Here is a 21,366-nt window from a genome sequence, read left to right on the forward strand (position 1 = left end):
AAAGGACAGGGAATGGATATGTGTACAGTAAAATACTAGAAACCTGTGGAAAAATGCCTCCAAAATTTGTTCAGAATTCTGTACTTTTCACCTAAGCTTGTAGGAAAAAACACCCCACAAACCAGCAGCCCTGCCACTGTAATGTATTTGGTGGGCCAAACTCTATTTAAAGATTTAGTCAATGATAAATCTTGCTTTTAGAAACTCCAATTGTGCTAATGCCACCTATATTTCCTGAACACATGTTTAAGGAACCTCTGTAAATTCAGCATAAGTACAAAGACGAGCAGGTCCTTGGAAGCCTCACAGAACCCATTAACATTTGCCTTTTGGCTCTTACAGGTCTTAGAAACTGCTGGTTTCAATCTTGCCTTCCCTCTAAATATTTCACTGGGTCTTACTGCCTGACCCATTACAAGAAAAATAGGAAAAGCTCAAATGGTTTCTTAGACTACAACCTCCTCAGAGAAGTTTATGTTCTGCACAGTGTTATGCACACAGCTGGAACTCACAAATGATACGTGGAGGATAACGGCATAGTTAAAACAAAACAAGGAAACACTGAGAAAGGCAGGTTCAAGGGATTATAAAGAACTAGCTCATATAAAAACATATTCTTGTAATTAAAAAAAAGTGGGATAAAAACAAAAACCTGCAACATAATCGTGATTTGATTATGAAAGCAAGCAATGATATCAAACTGATTTGACTGTCATCATGGATCTCCCAGTTCAAGCAGGACCAAAAGCTTAATTCTTCAGTAAAATAAGTTATTTTGCATGACCACAAATAAAGGTTTAACAGTTTTAGTTGAAGAAAAAAGGTGGCAGTAAACATGCCAAATGGCAGCTGACTTAAAACCAGGAATAATAACCGCAATAAAGCTTACACAAACACTTTCTAACATGTCCATTCTATCTAAGGGCCAGGCTTAAGGCTCTAGCCTGGCAAGCGATTGCAAGAAAACTTGAAATTTTAAGGCTCATTGAGGAAAAATCTCAACAGGTTAAACAGTCGGAAAGAAACCTAACCCCAGCATCCAGACAAACATGACAACTGAACACCAAGTAACTCTTCTGACAGGTTTGTGCTACCTACAAGTGCTGGAGCCCTCATTTGCACATTGCAGCACTGCAAATGGCTTTTCTTTTACTTTCATGACTTTGCATCTGAAAAGAACAGCAGGTGTAAACAGGATGGAGAAAAAGCCCCTTTTACTCTTAAAGGGCTTAGAGGGTATCTGGAGAGCCCTGGATGAGTGCTGACTACCAACAGTTCTCTATACTGGAAATATGGTAAAACTCAATTTAAATTCACTTTCTTTTCACCTTTATTATTTGGATCAGTGAAATTTAATAGAAATATTAAGATAAAAGAGCTTTGTAAACCCTACTTTGTAATAAAAATGAAAAACTCTTTTTGAAGTGATTTATTTTTCCTTTTTTTTTTTGTACATTTTTTTTAACTTCCCAAACAAAGCCAAAGTTTGTCTCTGAAAATAAGACGGTGAATTACAGCAAAGTCATGAAAACAAAGAACCAACAGTTTCTCCAGTGCAGGCTTGTTACCATGAGCTAATAATTCCAGACTTTAAGCAAGCTGAGCCTCTTTTTTAATAACTGCATGCCTCTAGGCAAAGTATTTCTACTAAAAATTATTGAGGCATGGAACAAGGCAAGGTGTGTGAGCTAATGTTGGATTGTTCAGTTACTAAACCAACTCCTATAGCAGTGAGCCTGCTCTGAACTGACAGATTATTTCTCTGTATACACTTGTATAAACACACTGCTTAAGGTCGAAATCTGTGTAAGCTTTCTTTTCAATTAAAATGTCAAAGATGACAGCACATGTTTTCACTGTCCTCCACAGGATGATGGATGCCGCGGCAGCAGTTTCATGCCCCTGTGTTTCAGAGATGTTTGCCTGCCTGCATGTCTAAGAAAGATGTATTTGCTGGTCTTTTCATATGCCTACAGCCAGACAGGACTACTATGGAGACCTTATGCTTTCAGTGGCTTAACATCTCTTGAATTTCCCTTCCTCAATGTCCCCTCATCTGCCCCCACCTCCAGTGTTGTAAAAGTTAGAGCAGGAAGGTTGTTGTGGCCAAGGAGGTTGAAAAAAGCATCCTGAATTAAAAGACCAGGTGGCTATCTCAGTGGCAGACCTTAAATCCCAGGCTGTTTTCTGATCATGGTTAATTCAATTCAGGTACCTAACTGAGGTACACACAGAAACAGGGTGGCTGTAGGTAGTCAACAGAAATACACCCCGAAAAGGCGCTTCCAGCAATTTTTCAATCAAAAAATGGGATTAATCAGAATCTTTGCATTTCAGCTCCATATCCATGAAACTGAATGAAACTTTATCCATCAGTTTCTCGTTCATATTAATCAGTCTAGGGTTTGTACAAAGCCAAAGACAGTGACTCCAAATGTTGCTGGGTCCCAAGACCACGTGGCAATACCACTCACAGAACACGTAACCATAATGCTATGGTTGGACCTATAGCATCAATTTGGTCACAATTTTGCCAGAAAAAGACTGATTAATGAAAACAGTCCTGGTGAGAGAAAAACACTCCAGCATCTGCCACTGGAAGATTTAGACTGTCTAAAGCTGAGAAGACACAACAGTGCTGCATGCACTATGGAAAGTAGAGTTTGCCCACAGTCACTACTGAGGAAAACAAGTAGGTATACACACGTGAGATGATTTATTTACTGACTTTTTATTACTGAGATCTAAATTCTGCCCTCAACATCAAAAATACTGTAAAAGTAACATATGCTGTAGAAATCTAAAAAAAAATATTTAAGGAAATGCAAACATGATTTCTTAAACAAAAGACCAAACAAGTAAAATAGAAAATTAGAAGCTTGGAAAAGTCTCAGATGAGATAGCAGATCAGTGGCAGACCAAAATCCAGCTCTTAATCCCATCCTTTAACAAGAACACAATAGACATACTCTGTGTTTTTAACGTTCATTGCTTCCCTAGCACTTCTGCCATTAGCACATGCTCTCTGCACAGCTCAGAGAGAAATTAGCACTTGTGCATGGCCCACCATGGTCACAGCCCCAAACATGCTCCGTTTCTCAAAGCTGCTCATTGTTTCAGTGGGTGGCAGTGGGGGAGGAGGGAAAGGAGCACATACCTTAGGGTGTGCTCCCAATTATCTGTTTAGCAAGTCACCTCCAGGTGTAAAAATATCTTAGAGCTGCCAAATAGCTATACGTCTTCAGTGACCCTCTTCCCACCCCCAGCTCACTTCACTGATTTCTTTGAAACTTTCATAAATATCAAAATGAATATATGCCATTTCCCGGAAGGAACCTTTGCACTGCTTCATCTCTTAAACATGCTAAAAATCCCAACTGACAGCAGCATTAGTACAGATTATGAGAACCATGGGAAAGAGGTGAATTTTGAGGCAAAAAGAATGAAGTCGTGGAGAACTGCTGCAGCTGTACTTCAGCAGAGATCAGTTCTGAGCAGTGCTGACTGCTCTTGTTACTTAAAGAGCTCATGTTGCCTTCTCTGCCTACATGTCAATAGGAGTCACCACCGACTGAGAGCATCAGTTGGGCAAACAGGAATCCCAAACTCATCTACAGCATTTTTACACAGCTACAGCAAATTCCACTGGAGGGTGGAAACCACAGTAGCTGCGATTTCCTAACAAAGTACCCCAGAACAGCATCTATTACTGAACAACGTGCTCCAGAAATGCCCTGTACAACGACAGAAGTGGTACAGGTAGCATCTGCTGCAGATTTCACTGACACTTAGATGCTGACATAAGCCAGCAAAGGTTTACAGCAGCATGCAAGGGGAAGAAGTGACAGCTAGTAAAAGTCATGTCCACTCATGTGAAACCATAGATGCACAAGAAAATTTCGCTCCCTATGCATGTATGCATGCTAAGAGAGACAGCAAAAAAGGACAGGCATTGAAAAAATACTGTTTTAATCTTGCAACGAAGTGCATACTGTCATCGTAATTTCCAGTCGCTATCCGTGCCCACTCTCCCCCTTTTAAGTACTGATTCAAGCATGAACCTGCAGCTAATTTTGAGGTTGGAGTTCATTTGTTTTCACATCAATGCAATTAATTTCCACTGGAAAATGCATCTCAGGCATTCAATCAAAATAGGCCTAAAATAATTCTGAAAAGCTCATCTGTCTCCAATCTATATAATGTTTTAAAAATTGGATGCATGCCCTGCAATAACATTGCACTTCACAAAGCTTGAAGCTCTATACTTGAGGGTATCAGTTACATTGAAACTGTAGTAAATTAAAACATCCAGTTTCTGGTTTGCATTGATTTATAAATATCGACAAAACTACTATTGCAGTCATTACCACTTTGGGTGCTCCGAGTGGAATTTTCAACAGTTCAGGGTTATTTTCATTCTATTGTGGCTACAGTAGCCTTTCAAGTTATAGATCAAGGTACAGATAACATGTAAATCTTAAATCTCAGTTTTAAAAATATGCATACAATCCAGCCAGTACTTATAATAAAAAGCAGCAAGTGTAAGTGGTCGGTAATGTCAGATACCAAGCACAATTTTAAGACTCTCCAGCTTAAAGCAGAAAGGATACTTACTTAAAATGTTTTAAGTAGAAGGAAGTAGAAACAGGATAGAATATGAATAGGCAAATATCTCTAGGATTTTTTTTTTTTCTGGGAATTTGCTGTTCTCTTTTGCATTGTTCTTTGGAATGAAGGAATCAGAAGCATATTCAAAACTCTTCTCCTAAAGAGCTTTGCACATTAGTCTACCTGGTGAGCTTCAAAATGTGCTTGTTTATGAGCAAAGCATCACTGAGGAAATACAAACCTGAAAAATAAAGACAGCTCACAAGGTGTAACCCAGTTAACACCGTAATTTGAGAAAACAATAACATGTCAACAGCAATAGAGCTAGTTCACAATGGCAGACAGCATGCAGCTTTGACAAAGACAATGGATTTAAACCAAATGGGAATCTCACTCATATGCACATATCATATGCACACACACTCCATAAACATACAGTATATAACATACATTACATCTAATTGTAAAACAAGCGTTGATGATGATCAGTCTTATGCTTCAAAAGAAAACAAAAATCTCCACCCTACAGCTTGACATCTGTGGACTACTACCCAGTAATTTCTCCTGACCCCTGGTGGTGATTAGCTTATGAAGTGAAGCAGGAGGATCACCATAATACTCAGCATTTCTCCTGAAAGCACTGGCCAAATTCTACCCTTGCTTCTCTTCTTGATACCATCACTGAAGCCAATATGCTGATCTGCAGTCCAGCTTTCCACTATTCTTTGCATTTATCGTTATTTGCCTTGTACAGCATGTACAGTACAGTTGAGAAAGACAAGGAGAGGTTGATCCTACTGTAGCAGATATCTTTTTGCACATGATGCTCTTGCCATTGAAGTCCACAGGAGTGCCGCTAATACAGTAATTTAGACAAAATCAGGCCTATAAGAATGCACAACACCTATGAAGATATCTTCCTAAATTATACCCTGAAATACTGACTTGTGAGTGTTAATTATACACTATGTTACACTAATAAAATAGCTTTATTTTGCATCTTTACCTTACATTTCTATTTATGTTTCCCCTTTACTGTTTTACAGCTGTTTTTTTCATTGTGTTTTTTTGGTTGGTTGGTTGGTTGGTTGGTGGTGGTGGTGGTTTTTGGTTGTTGTTGTTTTTTTGCCTTGAGAAACATGGTGTCTTAAAGAGGAAACATTCTCCCAAACCAGAACTTTTTGTTGAAGTTTAAGACAACATCCACTGCACCAATTTAGAGTAAAGGGCTTAAGGGTAATTAGGCAGTCATGCAAAAGTTCAGGTCATCCTGTCAACTTCAAAGAGTCTGTAGTATGAATTAACACACTTTTTTTTTTTTTTCTGCTTATTTATTTAATATGTCTTTAAACACGAACTGTAAGTGTTCATGCATACTGTTTGCACTGTTTCTTTTTTGCTCCACTGTCCCTTTGAGAACCTCACTGAAACTGTGCTTTAGCTAGAAAACTGCCATGTCAGGGGTAGTAATATAGCAGCAGTATGAGCAGCAGAGTCAAAGACTGAATCTGGTGAATTTTGAAACTCCGAGGGTACTGGATAACCTTAAGTTTTGCACCTCACAGTTTTCAGTTCAGCAAGGAGGAACCATCTTTGCATAAAATAGTTTGAAAAGACCAGGCTAACCGGGCTAGAAGGACCTTTCTAGCTGCATTTGCATGGTTGAAGTAATGCCACCCGTCTAGACACGGCCCAAGTCTCCTGTAGACATGCAGCTCTGAAAACAGCCCTTCCAGGAACACAAGTGTCGTTTCAATTCGCACTGACTGCCCGATGCTGTGAAACCAAACTCCAAAGCACAGCTTTTCACTGAAGTGCCACTATAGCCATTGGAATCAACTGCAGCATTTGAATTAAGCATTTCCAGATTTAAACTGTGGGAACTGGTACCCTGGAGTTGTCAGTGGAAGGCCTCTGACAATGTAATTTGTTTCTCCTGCTGGCCTGACAAAGTCAGAGCATGCTGACATGCAAGAAACATTAGCTGATGGGTTTTTTTTCTTTCTTCTTTTTTTTTTTTTTAAGCTATTTGCTTGGAGCTATTGGAAGGGCGGAGGAAAAGGTCTGTCAGCTTAGGAAGGGGATGAGAAAGAAGACAGCGAATGGAAAGGAAAAGACGTGGTCTTTTCTAGATGTCCCCTATAAAATAATCAGAGTGTTTGTCACACACATACCCTGAGACACGCTGATATAGTGCAAGTGAACATATAAAAAATGTTAACTCTGCCTAAACAATGAAGTGGCGGCTCCACTCAGTTTACAATAACATCAGATCTATTTGATTTGGCCCACAGGGAGCCAGACACTTGACTGATCTGGTTAAAATATCTCAACAGTCACATAAATAGGCCCAGTCAAAGCCTGTTGCATCACCTGCATTTATTTTTTACTGCTAATATTTAGCAATGGAAGAAAGATACAGATCTGTGCTCTACACACTTGCCATCTCCAACAGTATGATCTCAGCTCAGAGAGCAGCAGGAATTTGCACAGCAGTGAGTATGGCTGAGTTCCAGAGGTCGGCACTTACTCGCTCTGCTCCGTGTTTTCTGTTGTTGTTCTGTTCTTTTTTTTTTTTTTTTTTTTCAGATAAGAAAGTCAAATATGAAGACTGCAAAGAATAGTGGCAAAGTCAGATTGCAGGTCAGCATGCTTGTTTTTTTCCCAGTCTTTCTGTCTTTTGGAGCCTGGATTTAGGCCTGGTGTTAGCCGACCAGAAACAAGTCATTAAAATGGCTTATGCACAGAATTTGATTAAAAACTGAGTGTTTAGGAATAATGGTTCAAATGTGTACCTTTTAGACCAACATGGAAACCTGCCTTTCTTTCTCTCTAGCAACAAAAGGTCTGAATCAACTTTACACCTCTTATAAATCTGACCTGGTGTATGTAGGATATGTAACAAAGGTAATCTGTGGCTTAAGAGAAGAAAATGATGCAGTGGATATGCAAGGCACATAGCATTTGGCAGACATATACAACCAGCTGTTTGTTCTTTAGCTTGTGGCTATATATCTATTGGGACATCCCCCACCCCTGTAAAACTTGCTTAGCTCCTGGTCTTATTTCCATTGTAGATTTAATCCTAAACCATGGATAAGCGTAGTGTTTGGGGTTTGAAGTTAAGTGTCATTTAGTATCAGTTCTGACATCTCCATACATTATAATGAGGTTCTTTTCACAGGGGACTTGGGATCTGATTTTAATTTGTGGTAGGGTTATGGTCACAATAAATGTCTATTTCAAATATATTCATGAGAAGGCCCTAACGCAAATGGAAACAGAAAGTGGCTGTTTTCTTGTAGTTTCAAAGCCATGTATGTAAAACACACAGTGCAGATCTGTTCCACATGGAAAACCATAATTGATCCACCATCACACCCTGGCTCCTGCCCCGGCAGCCGGCACCCCTGTGCAGAACTGTCTCAGCAGGTTTTATAGCTTGCATAATAGAAGAACTGGTTATGAAATCATTAGCACCTTAGCTGAGGCTGCCACAGGGATGCCCCTCCGTGTTCATTGTGAAACGCTTCTTTGGCAGCTGCATCCTAGAGGCATATTTGGATGTTGTTGCTTCAGTATCATAACAGAGTGGGAAGTAAATCAGTATTTTCATGTTCTGCACTTAAGTGTGTGGGGGTGGAGTCTCTCTGGTCCATCTCTAGGCTAAATCTCCCTATTTACACATGCCTGATTTTAGGCATGAAGACCTGTAGGAAGCCCAGACGTCTATAGTCACACTCACAGCCCTATGCAGCCAGTGCTGCCAAGGACCTGGGCTGTGCCTAGGGAGGCTGGAACAGACTTCAGCTTCATCAAGCACCATAGTTTCCAGCAACCCTTGTCCCACAGGCAGTCACAGCTAGAGGTGCTTCAGAGCAGCCCAAATACAGCTGAGGGCTGCCCTGCTGGGGTCCTGGCTTGGGGTACAATGCACAGCCTCTTGGCACTTTTTCCTCCATAAATGCAAGATCAGGTGAGCTCAGTCCAAGCAGTTGCAGGTAAATTTGCTTGCGCTTCCACAGGAGAATCTCGATTGCCAACAGAGAGAAACAAAATCCACTACTGGTCACTGAGTACAGCATCTAGGACCCTTTGGATGTTCCTTATTCCAACCCTGAGACCCTTCTTTCAAGGGTCAGAAATCTTTGTGAACCTTGCCCTTGCAAATGAGTAAGGCAGCACAACTATGATCTGGGTCAAGGACAATCGGTGGCTCTAATTATCTAGGAATACAAATGTAAGAGAAGGGAAAGTTGTGCAACTTGAAGGCAAGTACTTGCGCCGGATCAGGAGTGGAACTTGTTGGAAGGCAGTGAAATTTTACTGACTTGAGCCACCCAGGCTCACTGGTATTTTCAAAACTGAGTTCAGTCAGTATTACCAACTGCATGAGATAGAGCACTGAAATAAAGGGCCCCTGTCAATCAGGTTCCTGAGCATTAAGTAAAGCCAGCTTGTGTTGCCGTCTTTCTGAATCAATGCACTGGGTCATGATTTAAGTAATTGAGGTGCTGGGGCTTTTTAAAGCAGCATAAGTAAATAGCTAAGCTTGATGTGATATAAAAAGCACCACAACAGAAAGGAGAACTTAATGTAGTAATGAAAATCACTTACCCTTAATCATCCCTGAGACAGTGTTTTTACAACACTACTTGATTTATTCAGCCTGCAAACATGCCTCTTTTGACTTTTCTAATAACAGGCCACCTCAGCCATGCTTGTTGGGATTTGAGTTTGGGGTTTTTTTAATCATCATCCCAAGTACATTATTTAAATGTCTTTGATGCCTTTTCTTTAAAAGGATTTGCTTAGCAATAAATCATATTTATTTGCAAAAGTGACCCGAAAAAAAAAAATCCTAAACAACCCAAAACATTACTAGGAAATTTCGGAAAAATAAGAGGTTCAGTCACAGGTGTGTAACCAGTGTTGCACATTTCTAGAGCACATTATTGCTTAAAGACTCACTGAAGCCCACATTCATTGCTGCTGACAAGCATGCCACTTGGTGTACAAGATTGTATGAAAGGTTGTTTGCTGCGTGATTTACGATGGTGCCCTTACACCACGCAGGAAGGACTATAAACTACCTGTGCTCCGCTGAGCAACTCCACGCTTCCTCTCACACGGAAGGGCCTCAGCTTTTAGAAAAGCTGGACAATTTCTCAAGTGAGTACACTCTTGTGACGCTGAGGCTAGCCAGACCACAAACTATTTTATTATGTTGTGCAAAAACCTATGTGCAAAAAGAACCCTCTTTAATTAAGATAGAGCAACCAGCACTGTGGTTGTAATTACCTTGGACTGCTTTACCCACGGGCATAATGAAATAAAATTGGGCTCGCTGTATTTTTGTTTTTAAACTAAGTAAACTCAAATTAATTTATTCAACTCAAACCAGACACGTTTCTCTTTAAAAGGAAGGCATATATGGTTGGAGGGGCTGGTGCAGGAGGCAGAGTGACATGCAATGATGACTGTGAACTGCAAACTGCTGGCAAAACATTTGGCTTGCCGTTGGTCCGTGGCCAGTATTTTCCTTTGTTAATGAATCCCACATCTTTTCTAAGTTAAGCATTTTTTTCTTCTCCCCCCTCATTTTATTTGAAACATATTTTACATTTTTTGTTTTTATGACGTCGTGGAACATGATACAGCCCCCTCCTAACCCCGAATATGGGAAAATCAATTAAAATTTTGACATTAGGAGCTATGATATAAACATATGGTTCAACTGCTCAGACTTCTTTTTAAGCAACGTACCAAGGATCAACACAAAGTGAAGTAACTAAATGAGAACCTCACATTGTTGGATAAAAATTACACCAGCTGAAAGTGTATCACAGCCAGAACCTTGCTATTCATGAAATACCCCCCCCCCCCCCGCAAATTTGGCAGGTTTTGGCAGATTTTCTCTTAGACTTAGGATTACATATTTTTTACTTGTGTTATTTTCTGAGGAAACTTTAAAAAACTTTTTTTTTAAAAAAAGACATCCTGAATGTTGCGTTTAATATTTAATACTTTTGTCTCACCCAAAGTACCTTCATTTTATGACTTAAAGAATGCAACTTTAAAATGGAGTTTTATGGGCTTCCTCATTAAGTTCTGACTCTTTCCTGAACAAAATAGAAGAAAAAACAACTGAGAATTTTCCCATCTGAACAGAAACATTATTTTCAAACACAAGGAACATTTTGGGCCTCCAGTCATACCTGCCCTACTGACCATTAGTTCTCAGGACTATGTGCAAATGAAACCCCCTATAGCTCCCTTTGGTATTTCAAATTATTAAAAAACCCAGACAGACAAAACGATAAGTCACTGAAACTCCAGGGAATACAAGGCACCAAACAGAAGATTTAACTCTTTAGGTCATCATGCACAAGATTCCCACTGAAGCAAAAATGCTCTTTCCCAGAGGTCTTGCATGATTGGAAATGGTATTACAGGCAGCTTAAAGAGGAGAGTTATTTTTAACCTGTCGCTGGCAGGAAAACCAGTTTTTTCAATCATCTTCTATGGACAACTAGTCTCCAATCCTGCAAGCATCTAGCTACATGAATTTACATGCCCTCCTTTAATATTCTGGAGTTTTACAAACCTTGCAAGATTTCTTCAGCCACTGTAACGCGTAGCTAGTTCTACTGATGGCAGAGATGATGAAATTATAGCACGGTGAATTGCTGGCCCTGCAAACCCACACTGAGTGAGGACAAAGATACACTGGAAAAAATTAAGTTGCAAAAGCTTTTTCTGCACCAATCCCTTTACTTTTTGCAGCGTGAATGATTCTGTGCTTGCGTTAGAAATGCCGAAAAGCTTTTTCTGGAGGCTCCCAGTATCAATTCAAACTCCAAAGTTATATGAGGATAGAGACTTCAATTATCTAGATTATGTGTGAATTAAACATAGTCTATCACAGTGAATTCACTTGCATTATAACAGATGTGATTTACACAGAAAAGTGCAGCCAAACTCAAAAGTTAGAACTGGACTTTTTTTCCCCCAGTCAAATAAGAAATTTACCAAAAGTAGCACCAGGTTGACCAGAATTATTAAATTCACTAATAAATTACATTGAATAAACCTTACAAGTGAAGAAGAACGGATATTTGGAAAAGCATAGCTTTTCAACATTTCTAAACATTTCAGTTTGAAATGACATATTAATTTGGAAATTTACCCAGCAATGTGAAAATTTTTTTCTCTTTTTTTCTTTTTTTTTGCAAAGCATAATTAAGAAATTAAGTCATATTGAATTAACCTCAATTACTATTTTTAATGTCAGTCACTAAATCAACAAGTTTGTTTTTCACGTAGAACTAGTTACTGTTACAGCTCACCTGCCACAAGCACACCAATGACACAAAAGAAACCTTAAATCTGTCAGTTTTTCTTCATTTCCTCTTCTGTTAAAAACAACCTAACATTCCAACTCACTCCTCTCTTTTATGTCTTCTCTCCCAGATTTTTTCTAACCGATTTTAACAGCTAGTTAAAAAGCTGAATATCACTATCAACGTATTAATGAAAAACAGAACTAACACCGATATTTTCAAAGCTATCTTACTTAAAGATTGATTAGGTTCATTCATAAATTAATCAGTTAGGAATGCTGTTTTCAGGGCAAAGGGAAAAATAATACATTCTGCAGGAAAGTATTGGACTTTTTGTTTTGTTTTCCGAGGGGATTAGCTCTTCCAGCCAGGAAGTTTTTACCACGCGTCGAGATTTAGTGATTTGCTCTCTGTCCGACAGTGGTGCAAAATCATCTTTGACATTTACCAAAGCGTCAGGCGCAGCACTTTAAAAGGACAAAGCTTGTCTTGATTACAAGAAAAGAGGATGCAAACAAGGTGAATGCATGGCAATAAAGAACGTGCCAGCGGCACAGTGAGAGCCAGGCTGTGTGCTCTAGGACTGCACTTCTGGAAACTTCATAAATATGAACAGTATCTTTCTCTAAGCCTTTTAGCTCAAGCTGAATGTAAGTCAGCGTCATTGCACAGGCTTTTGTCAGTGAAAAGTCATGTTCAGTGACTGTTCCTCAGGTTTTACGTTATATTCCATAATAAATTATTAATTTGGTAATAATAAAATAACTGAGCATGCAGAAGGGCAAGGCATGATTTTATATGTGATATTAGTGACAGCATATTGGATAGTCATTAGTTAATGGACAAATACAAACAGAAGATAAGGTATACAGGGAGTTCATTGCAAAAAGGCATTAGTGTGCCATTGCTTTTACAGTGGGAACAGCTTTTGCTAGCTAAGTTCCTGTAAAACATACCTTTTAACTTACAGGGATACTAGCAAATGGATCCCTCACATGGTGATGGACAACACTTGTCTCCTAGTTTTGCAAAATATGCTGAAATTTACCACAAATACCCAGAAGTTTGGTTTGTTATGATTTAATTCCCCTATTTTTGTAAACAGGGGAAAAAAAAAAACAAAGAGTGGTACTTTAAACAGCTGACTGGTTTGGAAATACCTGAGAGATGCTTTTCTCATAGCATTTTATAGTTCTGTTGTAGTTCTCAACTATAAGCAGAAAATTCAGATGCTTATTCGAGCAGGGAACAAGAATTCATTTAGCTATCTATAACTGGAAAATATATTAGGCTTCATTTTGGCTAATATTTCAGCCAAAAATGGCTGGTTATCAGTGGTTCTTTGTGTATTTATCAAACATCTCCTAAAACTTAGGTGGTCATCACTTACAGCCTGGTGGGAAAGATAGAAAGCATCTTGAAGAACAATTCATTCTCTCCTCAGTAGCAGCAATTCAGAGTCCACAGATACACCTCTTAACATGAGATGTACGTTCTTTACTTCTCAAAACAAGGTGGGCATAAGCAGGCACAGGACATGCTTTAGATGACATTATATTCTTATCTCACCATTTGCTTTTTTTATTGCTTTTTCCTCATCAATATTCTTCCTGCTTCCCCACTCTGTACAGAAAGCCAGTGCTGCCATCATTGCCCAGTGCAGGACCAGAGAACGATTTCGGTCGGAAGGCACCTCTGAAGGTCACCTTGTCCAACCTCCTGCGCCAAGCAGAGCTAAGTGCAGTATCAGAGCAGGCTGCTGGAGGCCTTTTCTAGACAAAATGTGTGAAAATCTCCAGCAACTGAGACTGCACCTCCTCTCTGCAGCCTGCTGCTGTGCCCCACCATGCTCCTCCTGCAAGAAACTTTCTTTCTTTAGGTCCCACGGGAACTTCTCTTGCTGAAACTTGTGACTGTTGTCTTTTGTCTTCATGCTGCAAAATGGGGCAGACCCCATCTCCTCTCTAACTACCCTGTAAGAAGCTGAAGGCTGCAGTTAGATTCCCTATTAACTGTCTTTTCCCCAAGCTAAACAAACAGAGTTCCTCTGCTCTCCACTTCTCCTGATGCTCGCTCCCTTCAGTCTAGGGATGATGTCTGTCATGGTATCAGTGCTGTGTGCAACTCACCCACCTTCCTCTGCTACAGTGCCATAAGTCTTCACAGGCTCACCCAGGAACATATACACAGTTTTTTGGGTGCCCATTTGCTCAGAGCTATTCAACAATCCAAACAGATTTTACCTTAAAATGCCCAAGATTTTGGCTGGGTGCAGAGATTTTTTTATTCTCCCCACAACAGAGATCTTTCTAAGTCTTTGGGGGATTGTTTGGGTGAGCCCAAATATCTGACCCTGAGCCAATCATTTAATTATTATACCTAATGTTTGTCCTGTTTGATAGTTACTATGCACAGGAGACACATACCAATGCAGATGTGCTGTCGAAATCCAGCGGCCCTGTGCTCAATGCTGCATGGGGAAGCTGCAGACTCATACTCTTCCTACATCCAGCTCAATCTGACCTACACTCCAAAAAGCCCTCTTCTTGGAGCATTGCTTCTTTAAAACAAGTCTCCCTGAGATGAAGAACTATCTTTTAAGGGAAAAAAAAAAAAGGGAGACATTAGATAGCGTTGCTGCTGGCTGTGCTGTTAGCCAAGAACTTGTCTCGCACACCAGGTGAGACTGAAGTATAAAACTCTGGAATGTAACACATGTGATTGCCAGAGTATTGTTGTTTGGTTTATCATTTGCTACTCTTCACACTTTCTGGGCATTTACCCACAGAAACAAATCAGAAGTAACAGAAAAAATTTAGAAGAGACACTGGCCATCAAACAGAAAAGAAAATGTACAAAGCTTACTAATCTTTCAGCATATGGCAAGTGAGAAACTTATTCTCTTTCAACACATTTTTAAATAAGAACAACAAACAATTCTTAGCTAAAACAACTACCAATTTGGAATAGAAAGCATTTTCTCTTGAAACAATTCCCAATTTCCCCTGAAACAATTGTTATTTGTCAAAAGCCCAAATTTTAACAATGATTGAACCTTGTTGGAAACTTTTCAGTTAAACACATTTCACTTTTCTAAATAGATCTTCATAAATCTGATTTCCCAGCTAACTCTATACTTAGTTGTTTTTTTGTTTTGTTATGTTTTTTTTTGTTTTTTTTTTCTGTAATATTCATTTATTTTCTCATTATATTTTTATAAATGTTGCTGGTAAGGTTCTGTACTTTTCCTGGTGTATGCTGCAGCTCTTTCACAAAATCTTGTCAAAATACTGTAAAGTAAAATAAAAGGCTAAATTAACTACTAGAAGGAAATTAGCTACATATTGTTTTCTCATTCGACATCTTACAATATCTACTGAATTGCAAGAGCTGCATCACGTTTTGCTCTGAATGGAAAAAATCCTATACCGCACAAGATTAGCAAGTAAAAAATTGAACAAAACACTTACTGATGCACAACAATGTCCCCATTTAGCTGTTGTTCAAACTTTTGCCCAAGATTTGGTTTTACATTCTGAAAAACCTTGAAATGGGAGGTAGAGCTGAGGGGTGCTAATACAGTTTCAGTTTCAAAAAGAAAGAATCTGTCAATCAAATGTATATACCTACAACAGTGCCTTAAGTCATACAAGGTGGAATCTTATGTGATAAATTCTTTCTGATAGGATTGCTTAGGAACAACAGAAGTTAAATTTGCCTTGCAGCCTCAAATATATTTGAGAGTGTAGGCTGACTGTATACATATACATATCCATGCACACAGGGAATTCTGTACTCAACTGCACTTTGTGCACCATATCCTTGCTTCATACAAATGGCCACGGGAGATATTTGTCAACACTGGATTCCAACGGTAAGGCATCTGTTGGTTCAGGAAATCTGTAAACTCAGCCTTTGTTTAATTTTTTTTTTTTTTTTTAATTTCTGTGTGAATTTACAAAACAAAACTAAAAAGTATTCAGAGCAATAAGAATTTCTGAAGTCCTGTGAGTGACACTGCGAGAGAAGTACGGCTCACACCCTCGGCTGCAGTGAAAGAGAAGTTCACTTCAATCCAGAAACCGAATGACAACAAAGAACACAGCATTGGAACTTTTATAATGTGATACCCCATGCCCTCAAACTGAGGTCAAGAGAGGACCTGGTCCAGTAATTTTTTTTTCTCTTCTGTTTTTTAAGACTCAGTTTGGAAAAAACTACCTCATGTTAAAACTGACATATAAAATTACTGGTGTTCATGGGCTTTTCCAGTGTGGCAAAACATTCTGCTGGTATTATTTTTGACAGGGCTCGTGATAACTAGCTGACATTTAGAGAGAATGTAATGAAATTTTATTATTGTTTTGCTGCTGCTAATGGACACAGATTTATTGATCTCTAGGAAACAGTGTCTATTTGAACCACATTGGCCCGTATTCTTTATGGTCAAGGAGCAGCAGAGAAGCTGTAGATATCTGCAGTAAAACCCTTTATCTTATTATTTATATGAATACATCTTGTATTCATACTAATAAAGAGCTTTAATGTGTTTGACTTAATATGTTTGACTAATGGCTGCAATTTGCAAAACATCCTGTGATGCTCCTGAATGAAGGACATTTTGTTAAAATAAAGATCACCACACAAATACAGCTTGTGCTGATCTGAGAGACTGCAACTCTCACTCTCGACTAGTGAGTTTACTGAGACAATATCTGGTTTTATTATAACGTGCAGAAATCCTTTAGTAAATTTTAAGTTAGATGTTCTCAGTACAGTTATTCATTTTAACATAAGAAGCTGATGCTACAAGGAAACATCAGGATATAAAATAAAGAATGGAAGTGGGGATGGAATAAACAGTGTTCTGCTCAGTAAATGATACTTTCCTGGCTCTGTCAGGATCCAAAAGCCCTAAAAAGCAAAATGTGTGTCACTGGGGCTGAAAAATAATTCATATTATTTGACAATCGAGGCCTTAAAAATGTGTTTGGAGGAAGCGGAGAGGGAAGATGGCAAGCACCACAACACAGAAATTCCATGCCACGTTTAAAAACAAACACAAGCACCCACGTAGAGAGGAAATTGCCCGTTAATAAGGATCCAAGGCTCATCAGCCTCTGCAATCACTGTGGCTGAACAAGAAGTTTTTCAGGAGGGCACATCCTGAATTCAGAGATGTTGAAAAATACGTGGGTGCTCAAAGGAATGGAAAGAGGATAGTTTTACAGACTTCAACCAGAGCCTGTCAAAGCAGCACTCCCATTCACTGCAATAAGCATTGGATCAGGTTCAACATCCAAACGTAGTCCTCCCTCACTAGAATTGGCTGGTCACGTCGGAAACTGTCTGGGCAAGGTACCCCACCCATAAACAGAGCGCTTGGGGAGAGTATGGTAGTAAGCAACAAATAGTTTGTCTCTTTGCCAAGATTAGGGGTTGTGTCTCCTACTCGTTCACCCTCTGAGACAATAAAATGAGGGCTATAGTATGGTAATATCTCTGAGGCAATCTAAGAAGGAATGCCACATGAATGAGGAGCAAGAGGATAAAGGTTTCTTCAATATTGATGTCAAAAGTGGAAGAAATTAGTAAATGTTGGGGTACAGAAAGTCACTAGCAGATAGATGCAGTGTTTCCTTCAGCTCTTTTCTGTGGGATCATATAAGTAGAAAGAGGAAGAGAAAGGAAATACAACCATGAGTGTGTAAAGAAGAGTTCCACTACAGGAATTGTCACATCAGCTAGGTGGAAGACAGAGACATGCAGGTCCATTTGCAGGAGAAAGACAGCATAAACACAGTTAAGTGGATATTAATGAACACTAAACAAGGATGGCAAGCCTGCTCTGAACTTACAAATCACATCCGCATTAATACCAAATGAGTTCATTAAGATTAACATTATTATGATGAGTATCAAAGGGATTAAAAGAGATTATGGCAAATAAGAGAGTCAGATAGGAATGAGATGTAATTACCTTCATATCTGGTTTATCTATAGCTGCAGAGAAAGACCCAGCATTCATTTCACACTGGAGGAACCTAACTCATATTTTGATCTGAAGTGTAATTTTCGGCAAAGCTGATCTCAACATTTTGGGCTGAACATGGCCCGGGCATGTGCAGGATGAACAAAAGAATGGTGGGAAGGCGAAGAGAGAGAGATGGGCAAGTGCAGAGGAGGCCCAGTCCTGCTCCAGCACCCTCAACCAAGTGCCAGAAACAACTTGGTCTTCATGATCCCCATGTCCAAAACACAACGTGAGGCCAGCGTTGCAACCACCTCTGCCCAACACCTGGCCTACTCTGATTGAAGCACTCACTGCGCCAACTCTGAAAACTTCATTGGGCTTCACAAATATCAGCCAAGTCTTCAAAAAATGTTTCAGGGAAATAGTCTTACTACAGAGATAGGAAAATTGAGGAATACAAGGACAGAGGGATCAAATTCAGTGAAATAAAAACAAGCTCCACGATATTTTACGTCTTGCTTTTGTACTGCAACCTGCAGAGCCAATAATTCTTTTGTGCATGCAGAGACCAACTAAGGACCACCAAATTATGGCTTAAAATCACAGAGCTTACGGAGCAGGTATCCTGCCAATGCAGACACTCAGTGATGAAGGTGGAAATGTTACTTGGGATCTTGGTGGGGAAGATTTACTGGGACTCTTCCAGCCGGGCTCTGCTCTGAGCAGATTGCCTCTCTTCACAGGCCGGCTGCGGACTGTTGGCTCTCCAGCGCAAACATCGCTTCCTAGCTCTGCTGTGTTTGGCGTCTGGTTTGTTTGACAGGTTACATGTGCTTCTGAATATACCTTCTGATGCTCATTTTCAGAGTGCTGTTAGTTTCTCTTGGCTGCTGTTTAAAAATGAAGTCCCTGAAGATATCATCCTTAAATAAGAAAATCCTCTTGCCAGAAGGTCTGGCTTCAAACATGTTGAGGCTGACTGTCAGAGTTGTTGACCTCTGACCATGGAGCTGTAAGTCCACAGCCATAACCTGCACATTGAATCCAAGGTAGTGCATGATGGACAGCTAGCACTGGAATAATTTAAAATGGGAAGCTACTTTCATTTTTTTGTTGTCCAAGATGAATGCGCATTTGAAAAGCACCTGTCAGCTACAACTGGAGATGTCTGCCTTTCATCAGGACAGTTATACCTCATTAATTATATATTTTGTTGCTTCAACAGGAGATATGCATACACACACATACATATGTATGCATATGGAATTTACAACTACAACTTTTCGAAAGAAGCCTTTAAAACTGTTTTTTCTGTGGTGCTGTGTTGAAATCAGTTAAGTAGCAGAAATAAATTGTAGCTTAGAGTTGTAATGCACTTCTGGAAGTGAAGAAGTATTTACATCTTTACACCCTCTACCTAACTTTGTCAAGCACGAATCAGCAGGGTGGAGAAGATGAACTTTCTTCATGAAAGTCATGAGAACGAGGCAGGGTCATCAGTCAGTCCAAACTGAAGCACCAAGATGCGCTCCTTTGCTGCCCTCCCAGCCAGGGGACATGCTGAGAGCTTGTACCAGACAAGGGAGACTCCAGTCCCCAGGGGAAAACTGATGCCCAAAGACTTCCAGGCCTTGCTGCATAGCATATTTTATATGTGATTTTATAAGAGAAAGTGCAAGAATGCATTTCTGTGTAGGCAAAGAGGGAATGTGACAAAGTCTGTCATCCTCTGCCCAGTATCTTGACAACATAGCTAACACTATCCTAGAACAACACTGATGGACTTTTCGCACACAAAGTCTCCAGCCAGAAAAGGCAGGAAGGGAAAGAGAGAAGACAAGTCCACCCCAGCACCCGAAGTGGGCAGGCAAAGGGAAGAATCTACTCTGCTTTACTCTGATGGTCTGTGAAGCGGCACTTCCCAACATTTCTAGGAGAAAATATGAGTCAGAAATCCTACGGGAACTCCTGCAGCAGCACAGCTCCCTCTGCAACCCACACATCCTCAACAGAGCGCTGCGCAATCTAACCCATATGGTATAGCTGCACTGCGACGTGGGCCAGAGCCGGGTGCGGCCTTACGATAGACTCTCAAATGATAAAAGTTTGGCACATGAGCAATTGTTTGTGCTTCAGCAGTTGACTGAGGAGCTTGTAAATCAGGGCATTTAGGAAAACGTGTGAGTAAAGTGCAGGGACATAACAGGTAGACACAAGATGTCTTTGCAGAGGGCTACCAGAGGGAAAGGAAGGCAGGAGCTGGTCAGGGGCTTTTGCCTTGTTCAGATGGAGATGGGGAGGTTTTGCCACCACCACAGAACAACACAATTTGGTATTTTGCTCAATCAAGTCCCAGTACAGATTGTAAAAAAAATAAAATAATAATAATCACCAAACCCTCAGGAGTGTGTTTAAGGCTATCATTAGATAGCCAAGCAAATCTCTGATCCACTGCCGATCCAGTGGACATGAATACAGTGCTTTCCTCCAAGAGAGAAATTCCCTGAAGGGGGCACTTCCGAGAGCAGCATCTTAGGAGCAGACAGCTCTTGACACAGAAACCTGATGCAGAGCTCCTCCAAGCAGAACGGGTATCCTGAGGACACCAATGCACACCTGGTATTTCGCATTCATCCCACATTTAAACACAAGCAGTGCCCAAGCAGGAGTTTAGTTGGTGTTAAACTCTGCATGGCCCACCCTAAGGGTAATATACTCTCAGTGAACTTGGGGAAGAGGTACCTTTATTCCCTCCCCCCTAGACCTAGAGGCTGTTAGTTACATGGAAAAAAAGGCTTAAAGGTCAGTAGAGGGACAGACAGATTTAATAAGACAAGTACAGTGCTGTCTCGCAGAGGAAACCCACGTGGGCAGATGCCCCAACTCTCAGGTAGTTCTGGAGAGCATAGCCATGACAGGGACAGGACCTGCCGTGCAGTATGGGGACCTCAGTGGTCCCAGCAACAGCAAAAGAGCAGCCCATCAAATAAGCGATGAGCCGGGGGTTAGCTAAGGATCAGAACGCTGCTGACAAGTGTTAGGGATGAAATGCTGAGGCTCCTCGAGATGAGCTCTGTAAACTGCCTCCCTTAAATGTTTTATTTTCTACATCAGATTTCCAACAGTGGGAGCTTTTTCTCACTCTGCCAGGCAGAGGCTGAATCGCTCTCTTCCTACAGTTTCAAATTCTCCAGTTATACTCTAAGAACCACCCCTTTTTTCCTTTGCCTTTCTCTTTTCTCTTTGCTCTCTCCAGGCTTTTCATGAAAGAGACACCAAGTTTCAAGCCGTTTAAAAATATCAAAAAACCCTGGTGGAAAATAATTTACAGCTGTGATAATATCACATTTTTTTAAATACCGTAATATAATTTTTTCTTTTAATAATAAAAGATAAAAAAAGGGGAGTCTGTGAATAATTAGAGAGTGCAGTCTGAAGCCA

At 40.1% G+C, this 21,366-nt stretch overlaps 1 protein-coding gene across 7 annotated transcripts in view; it reads right to left on the reverse strand.

The window, feature by feature from the left end:
* CREB5 (cAMP responsive element binding protein 5) overlaps positions 1–21,366 on the reverse strand; it is a 260,643-nt gene that overhangs the window by 81,533 nt on the left and 157,744 nt on the right. The window lies entirely within an intron of this gene.

This window comes from Streptopelia decaocto (genome assembly GCF_964273445.1).
Source record: "Streptopelia decaocto genome assembly, chromosome: 2".
Taxonomy (NCBI): domain Eukaryota; kingdom Metazoa; phylum Chordata; class Aves; order Columbiformes; family Columbidae; genus Streptopelia; species Streptopelia decaocto.